Raw genomic sequence first — 8,955 nt, 5'->3', positions numbered from 1 at the left:
CCTAGATTCATCTATTTATAACATTTTGCTCCATTTGTTATATCATTGATTTTAAGTTTAAATTCATAGAGTTTTATTAAGAATGTTAGCAAGAAGTAACCAGATTGCATCAGTAAGACAGATAGCTTTCTAACATTATTTATCATCCTAGAAAAATAAACACTACATTTCAAGGGAAATGAAATTTGAAGGCTGTTACTTTTTTCTCCCACAGCTCTTAGGCCTTTCTAATATCCATATTCCTCAAAGTGTGAATTGTTGGGTTTAGCATGGGAGTGACAACACTGTACAGTACTGAGATCAGCTGATCTTTTGCCGATGAGTAAGAAGAGATGAGTCGTACATATGTGAAAATGGAGCTGCCATAACTGAGAAGAACAATGACCAGGTGGGAGGCACATGTAGAAAAGGCCTTTTGCCTCCCTTCAGAAGAGCGAATGCTCAAGATAGTAGAGATGATATAAAGGTAGGAAAGGATGATACCTAGGAAAGGTGCCCATCCAGTGAAGACCCCAATGAAGAGTAACACCAACTCATTGACAGAAGTGTCCCCATGAGACAAGATCAGTAATGGGGGGATGTCACAGAAGAAATAATTAATCTGGTTGTTGCCACAGAATGTCAGTAGTGTGTGCACCACTAAGTTGAGGAAACCACTAACCTAGCATGAGGCTTCTAACTGGCTATACAGGGTCTTGTTCATAATAATTAAATATCTTAAGGGTTCACAGATTGCAATGTAGTGATCACATGCCATTGCTGCCATCAAAAGACCCTCTACACCCACAAAGAAAAGGAATGCCAAAAGTCAAGTTACACAACTCCCATAGGAAATGATTTTCTTCTCTGATAGGAAATGCACCATCATTTGGGGGACATTGATGGTGGTATAACAGATATCAAGAAAGGCCAAATTCCTCAGAAAAATGTACATAGGTGTATGTAGTCGGGTATCAGCCAATGTTGCCAAAATAATGAAGGTATTTCCTCCCAGGGTACAAAGATAGATCATAAGGAATATTAAGAGTAAAAATTGCAAATCATTTAGGTTGGAGAATCCTAAGGTGATGAATTCCGACAGAGTTTGGTTTTCTCTTTCCATGATGTTTCCTCTTGGGAATTGAGAAAGCAGCAGTAAAAATTGCAGTATTCATGTGCTACAACAGCAGTAATCTACAAAACAAGACAATATAGCCTTACTGATGAAATAACCATTTTCTATATCAGGATAAACACTAGGACATTTAGAATGCATGACAAATCTTGGTGGTGTACAGGAATCACCAAATTAAAAAAAACACACATTTAAAAATTTCCTATGAGACACATCTCTTTCAGAACATTAGTAGCATATTTATGGAAAAAGTAAATATTAAAAGTCCACATGCAGCATAAGGGCTATTTATGCAGATGGGGAATGGCAGGCCCCTTGCCTCATACCCCGTTGTATTTTGGAGATGGTTGGTGAATATCCATCAGATAATTTGTCTAAGAGTTGTGGGGTTATTTCAGTCTCTCCTTGAAATACCTCCTTGTCCTCTTTTCACTCTTGGAGACTGCTTTTTATAGTTTTAATATAGTTTATATTTTAAGATAAGGAAAGTGGAATAGGAAATGTAAAAAACAAGGTGGTACCAGAATATGATGCTATGTACTTTGATAAAATTCATAAAATAAATGATAGTTTATATTAGCCAGCATGTCTTGGAGCAGATTCATATAATCCACAGCTTTAAGATTTGGAGATGAGAATGGTATCAACAGAATTGGTTATTGAAACCACTCCCCAGTGGAAAGAACACTTCAGAAAAGGAAAACAGACATCTTTTCTGTCCCAAATTTGGTGAATAAAACGTTCAAGTACTTTGTCTCATTTTAGCTTCAAACATCCTTCCTCAGCCTATAAAATTCCTGTTACCTAGGATGGAAAATAAGTCTCATCCTGAATGCCAATTATGATAAAAATGTAGTGGCTACCCAAAATAAAGTTTATAAAATAATGTAAGGTTGTACTTGGGCTCAGAAAAAATCAAAACACAGTGCAGAGATCAATAGAAATTTCTATCACAGGTAACATAGAGAATAGAACACATAGGTATCTTATGTTTTCCTGCATTATGCAACATCGTCATAGTATTTTGCACGCACTGTGTAATTTTAAAGCCAAACTTCTCTCTCTTTACCTGATATGGTCACCAACAGCGGACTTGTACTCAGAACAATGATAACGTAGTCAATAAATGTTTGCTTTTTGCATATCTTTCCCTAGTTCTTGACTGTATACCTCAAGACTTCAAAACATCTCTCTGTTCTTCAAGAACATGGGCCTGACTCAGATCAAATACTCTGAGTCACTGTTGCTCATCACTCATCTACATCAAAATATTTATACTTCCCAACTATACTAATACAAACCATTGGTGGCAAAGGAAAATAGTCAAAACTTAATGATGAATTTGGTTGACTCGATCCCATTTTTGCATAAGTACCTCAATTATTCTCATCTTTTTGTTTGTAAATACCAAGTTCATCTATTGTTGATAGCTCTCCTCCATTTCCTGAATCACCAAGCTACTTCAAGTCCCTGTAGACAAATTTTCAGGCTGCAGAGTGTTTTGGGATGGAGAATTTTTTTAAGTTAAATCTACAGGTAGAAGACAGCATCGTTTCTAAAGAAAAGTTTTCCACTTTTCTTTTATAGAAACTGGCCAGGATCCGCATTTACTTTCCATTCCCTTTTATGTATGTTTGCATATTTTTTTCTGATCATAAATGTAAAATACATTAATCGTAGAGTGCTTTGTTCATCTTGACAGGTGTGAGGTGATATCTCGCTGTGGTTTTGATTTCTATTTCTCTATGATAACCTATGGTGAGCATGTTTTTATATACCTGCTGGCCATTTGCACGTCTTCTTTAGAGAAATGTCTATTCAGTTCTTTTACCCATTTTTTATATAAGTTGTTATTTTCCTATTGAGTTGTGGGAGTTTCTTATATATTTCAGATATTAACCTCTTATCAGATATAGGGTTTGCAAATATTTTCTCTATTCCATAAGTTGTCGTTTAACTTGTCGATTGTTTCCTTTGTTGTGCAGAAGATTTTTCTCTTGATGTAGTCCCACTTCTGTATTTTTGCTTTTGTTGCTCGTGCTTTTTCTGCCATATCCAAAAATCGCTGCCAAAACCAATGCCAAGGAGCTTTTTCCTTATGTTTTCTTCTAGGAGTTTTACAGTTTAATGTCTTACCTTTAAGTCTTTAATTCATTTTGATTTAATTTTTTTGTTTGCTATAAGATATGAGTCCTCAGTTCTTTCTTTTACATGTTAACATCAAATTTTCTCGGCACTATTTATTGAGGAGACTATTCTTTCCCCATTGTGTATTCTTGGTGTCCTTGTCAAAGATTACTTGACAGTATATGAGTGGGTTTATTTCTGGGTTCTCTATTTTCTTCCACTGTTGTATGTGTCTGCTTTTATGGTAGCACTATACAAATTTGACTACAGCTTTGTAATATAACTTGAAATCAAGGAGTCTGATGCTTCCTGCTTCACTCTTCTTGCTCAAGATTGCTTTGGTTATTTGGAGGCCTTTGTGGTTTCATACAAATTTTAAGATTGTTTTTGTAAAAAATGCAAAAAATTCCTTTGGAATTTTTATCGGGATTGCATTGAATCTGTAGATTGCTTTAGGTAATATGGACATATTAACAATGATAATTATTCCAAACCAAGAAAATGAGGCATCTTTCCATTTATTTGAAACTTCTTCAATTTCTTTGATCAATATCTTATAGTTTTCAGTGTACAGATTTTTCTCCTCCCTGGTTAAATTTATTCCTAAGTATTTACTCTCTTTGATATTACTGTTAATGAGATTGTTTTCCTTTTATTTCCCATCACTTATTTTCTATGCTCTCAGCTTTTCACAGTTTGGTGGGCAAGAGAGAATATTCATGAAAAATAATGAAGAAATCCACAATTCTGACCTTTACAGCTGATGCCAAGGTATCTACTAGCTACCAAATACATGTTGTATTTAGACCTGTTTGTTCCTCGATTGGTTTCTTCTTTTCAATATATTCTTCCAAAAGAGGATTATGAAAATATTTTATCTGCTTCTATCTGTTAAGGCACATTTTTTTCTTGCTTAATTGGACAATGAAGAAAATAATCACTATGATCTACTTAACAAACAACACCACAGTAAATCTATCCATTAGCTAAAATACTTGCTGGCTTTTATCATTTCTGCATCTTTCACAGAGTAATCTTCTCTCTAAAAAGTTCATCCAGAAAGTCAATACCAGTTCTTGTCACTGCTTTGCATCTCTGGTCACTGTATTCAGAAAAGAGCAAGTGAGACTCAGGCCATTGTGCTAAAGATGTAGTCTCTGGTCCATTGAAGGGACACCTCTCTCAATTTTACTGCTATGGACATCTGCCTTTCCTCAAAATTCCTAAAGTTAAAACTGAATTCTTCATGAAGAATTATTATTATAAAAGGATATTAATATATAATAGTATGTAAAATACATTACACATTTTTTATTTTTATTTTTTTTTAGAAATTGAATGTGATTTGAGGGATGAACTGTTGTTCTTTTTTTCCTAGCTTTATTAAGATATAATTGACATATAACATTGTGGAAGGTGTAGATGATAAGGATTTGATACACGTACATTTTGCAGAATGTTTACCACAATAAGTTTTGTAAATATTCCTTCACCTTACATAACTGGCATTTGTTGTTGCTATGGTGAGAACACTTAAAATCTACTCTCATAGCAAGTTTCAAGTAAGCAATACAATATAGTTAAATATATTGATCATGCTGTACCTTAGATCTTCAGAACTTCTTCCCCTTATAATTGGAAGTATGTATCCTTTGACTAACATCTCTTTTACCCCACCCCCCAGAAACCACCAATCTACTCTCTGATTCTATGAGTTTGGGCTTTTTTAGATTCCACCATATAACTGAGATCATGCAGTATTTGTCTGTCTTGTCAGACATTCCGGTTAGCATAATGTTCTCAAGGCCCATCCATGTTGTCAGAAATGGCAGTATTTCTTTTTTTATGGCTGAATCATCTTCCATTATATGTGTGTGCATGTGTGCATCATATTTTCTTTGTCCACTCACCCATCGATGGACATTTAGTTTGTTTCCATGTCTTGGCTATTGTGAACAATGCAATAAACATGAGGGTGTAGATAACTCTTCAAGATAGTTATTTCGCTTTCCTCAGGTAAATACCCAGAAGTGAGATTGTTGGATCATACGGTAGTTCCCTATTTAATTTTTTGACGAATTTCCATGCTGTTTTCCATAGTGGCTGAAGCATTTTCTATTCTCACCAAGAGTGCACAAATCTTCCCTTTTCTCCTCATCATTGCTAGCACTTGTTATATCTTGACTTTTTGATAATAGATATTCTAACATATGTGAGATTATGTCTCAGGTGGTTTTGATTTGCATTTCCTTGATTGTTGCTGATGTTGAGCACTGTTTCGTGCACTCATTGGCCATTTGTATGCCTTCTTTGGAAAATCATCTGTTCTGTTCCTCTGCCTATTTTTAATCAGATTATTTTTTTCTACTGAGTTGTATGAACTCTTTATATATTTTAAGTATTAACCTTTTATCAGATAATAGGGTTTGCAAATATTTTCTCCCGTTCCTTAGGTTGTCTTTTCACTTTGTTGACTGTCTCTTTTGCTATACAGAAGGGGATAGTTTTCTTACTTTATCTTTTGGGTAGTTTGTTGTTAGAGTATATAAATGCAACTGATTTTTATATGTTGATATTGTATCTTGCAACCTTAATCCATTTGTTTATTAGTTTTAACAGTTTTCTAGATGAGTCTTTGGGGTTTTCATAAAATTATGTCATCTATAAATGGAGAAACTTAACTTCTTTTTTTCTGATTTGGATGTCTTTTCTTTTTATTGCCTCATTGCACTATCTAGGACCTCCAGTACTAGGTTGAATAGAAGTGGTGAGTTTGGACTCCCTTATCTTGTTCCTGATCTTAGAGAAAAAGCTTTTATGTTTCACCATTGAGTATGATGTTAGCTGTGGGCTTGTCATATATGGCCTTTATTAAGTCAAGGTATATTCCTTCTATACCTAATTTTTGAGAGTTTTAATCATGAAATGGTGTTAAATTTTGCCAAATGCTCTTTCTGCATCTATTGAGATGATTGAGATGATTGTGGGATTTTTATCCCTCATTCTGTTAAAGTGATCTACCATGTTTATTGATTTGCTTATGTTGAACAATCCTTGCCATCTATCCTTATCCAGGGATAAATCCAATTTGATCATAGTTCTGGTCCTTTTAACATTCTGTTGAATTCAGTTGATCGTATCTTGCTGAGGATTTTTGCATATATGTACATCAGGGATGTTGGCCCGTAATTTTCTTTTCTTGTGGTGTCCTAATCTGATTTTGGTATGAGGGTAATTCTAGCCTCATAAAATGAGTTTGGAACTGTTCACTCTTCTTCAACTTTTTGGAAGAGTTTGAGAAAGATTGGCACTAATTCTTCTTTAAATATTTGGTACAATACACCAGTGAAACTGTCTGGTTCTGGGTTTTCTTGTTGTTGTTGTTGGGAGGATTTTGATTACTGCTTCAATCTCCTTACTCATTGTTGATCAGTTTGGATTTTCAATTCTTTACAATTCAGTCTTGGTAGGTTGTATGTTTCTAGGAATGTACCTATTTCTTCTAGGTTATCTAATTTGTTGGAGTATAATTATTCATGGTAGTCTCTCATAATAGTTTTTATTTCTGTGACATCAATTGTAAGTCTCCTCTTTAACTTAAATACTTTTTATTTGAATCCTCTCTATTTTTACTTGGTCAGTGTAGCTAAAGATTTTTCTATTTTGTTTATCTTTTCAAAAAACCGATTCATAGTTTTGTTGATCTTTTCTATAGTCTTTCTCTTCTACATTTTCTATATTTCTGCTCTAATATTTATTATTTCCTTCCTTCTGCTAACTTTAGGCTTAACTTCTTTTTCTTTTTCTTGTTCCATAAAGTATAAGATTAGATTTTTATTGGTGATTATATTTTTTCTTAATGTAGGCATTTATTGCTGTAAACTCTCCTCTTAGACCTGCTTTTTTGTATTCCATATGTTTTGGTGTGTTGTTATCATTTTCATTTGTCTCAAGATACTTTTTTATTATACTTTTGATTTCTTCTTTGATCCATTGGTTGTTCAGAAGTGTGTTGGTTAATTTCCATATGTAGTGATTTTCCCTTTTTTCTTCTTTTATTGATCAAATTTTATTCCATTGTGGTCAGAAATATTTGATATGATTTCAATCTAAAAATTTTTAGGACTTGTTTTGTGAACTAACATATGATCTATCCTAGAGAATATTCCATAGGCAATTGGGAAGAATGTATATTCTGCTGCTGGTGGGTGGAATGTTTTGTACATGTCTGTTAGGTCCATTTAGCTATAGTATTGTTCACGTCCACTGATTTCTAATTAATTTTCAGTCTGAATGTTCTATCCATTGCTGAAAGAGAAGTATGATAAGTCTCCTACTTTTATTCTATTGCTACTATTTCTGTTTTAAATTCTGTCAATGTTTGTCTATAGATTTATGTGCTCTGATGTCGGGTGCACATATATTTGTAATTGTTATATCTTCCTGATAAATTGGCCTTTTATCACTATATAATGTCCTTCTTTATCTGTTATGACAATTCATGACTTGGTTACTTTGTCTGATATAAGTATAGCCACATCTACTCTTTTTTGGTAATTATTTGCACAGAATATTTTCTCCCATCCTGCACTTTCAGCCTGTGTATGTTTTTAAATCTATAGTGAGTCTTCCATAGGTATCGTGTAGTTGGGTCTGGTTTTTTTGTATCTTTGCAGCCACTCTATACAATTTGTTTGAGGAGTTTACTTCATTTAAGTTTAAAGTAATTATTGATTGCTAAGAACTCACTGTTGCCTTTTGGTTAATTGTTTCTGTCTGCCTTGTATTTCGTTTGCACCTTTTTTCCTCTTGTACTGTCTTTCTATTTCATTGATTTTTTTGTACTGATATGCTTTGAATTTTTTTATCTTTGGCTTTTATGCATATTCTATATATATTTTCTTCGTTGTTATCGTGAGGTTTATGTAGAACACCTTATGGCTATAACAGTCTGTTTTAAGCTGATAATGACTTCTCTTGCCTCCAAAAACTTTCTGCAGTTCTACTTTAAATCTAATACACACATTCACACATTTTATCTTATGATGTTAGAATTTCCATTTTTTTCTGTGTGGATCATTAACAAATCTTTGAAGTTGTTGTTATTCTTAATAGTTTGTCTTTAAACTTTTATGATAAAATTAAATAGAGGCACAAACACCACCATTTTAGTGTCAGAATATTCTGTATTTGCCTATACTTACTTTTGTCCTGATTGGCACCTGAGCTCACATCTGTTGTCAATCTTCTTTTTTCTTCTTCTTCTTCTCCCCAAAGTTCCCAAGGACATAGTTGTATATTCTAGTTGTAGGCCCTTCTGGTTATGCTACATGGGATGCCGCCTCAGAACCTGTGAACTGTGGACCACTGAAGTGAATTTAACCACTGTGCCACTGGACCAGTCCCAATCAATGTTTTATCCTTATATACGCTTCTGGGTTTCTATTTAGCATCCTTTTATTTCAACTTGAAGAACTTCCTTTAGCATTTCCCATACAGCAGGTCAAGTGGTGATGATCTCCCTCAGCTTTCGTTTATCTGGGAGAGTGTATACCTCTCTATAACTTTTGAAGGACAGTTTTTCTAGATAGAATATTATTGGTTGACATTTTTTTCTTTCAGCACTTTGAGTAGAGTGGCTCACTCTCTCCTGGCCTGAAGGTTTTGTTGAGATATCCACTGATAACATTATGAGGACTCCATTATATGTGACT

General features: G+C 34.0%; 1 pseudogene; it reads right to left on the bottom strand.

The window, feature by feature from the left end:
• Window positions 1–217: 217 nt before the first annotated feature.
• On the bottom strand, window positions 218–1,102 carry LOC124226046 (olfactory receptor 5V1-like; annotated as a pseudogene).
• Window positions 1,103–8,955: the final 7,853 nt, after the last annotated feature.

This window comes from Equus quagga, chromosome 15, assembly GCF_021613505.1.
Source record: "Equus quagga isolate Etosha38 chromosome 15, UCLA_HA_Equagga_1.0, whole genome shotgun sequence".
Taxonomy (NCBI): Eukaryota; Metazoa; Chordata; class Mammalia; order Perissodactyla; family Equidae; genus Equus; species Equus quagga.
The sequence above is the reverse complement of the archived record's forward strand: the minus strand, read 5'-3'. Positions and strand labels throughout refer to the sequence as shown.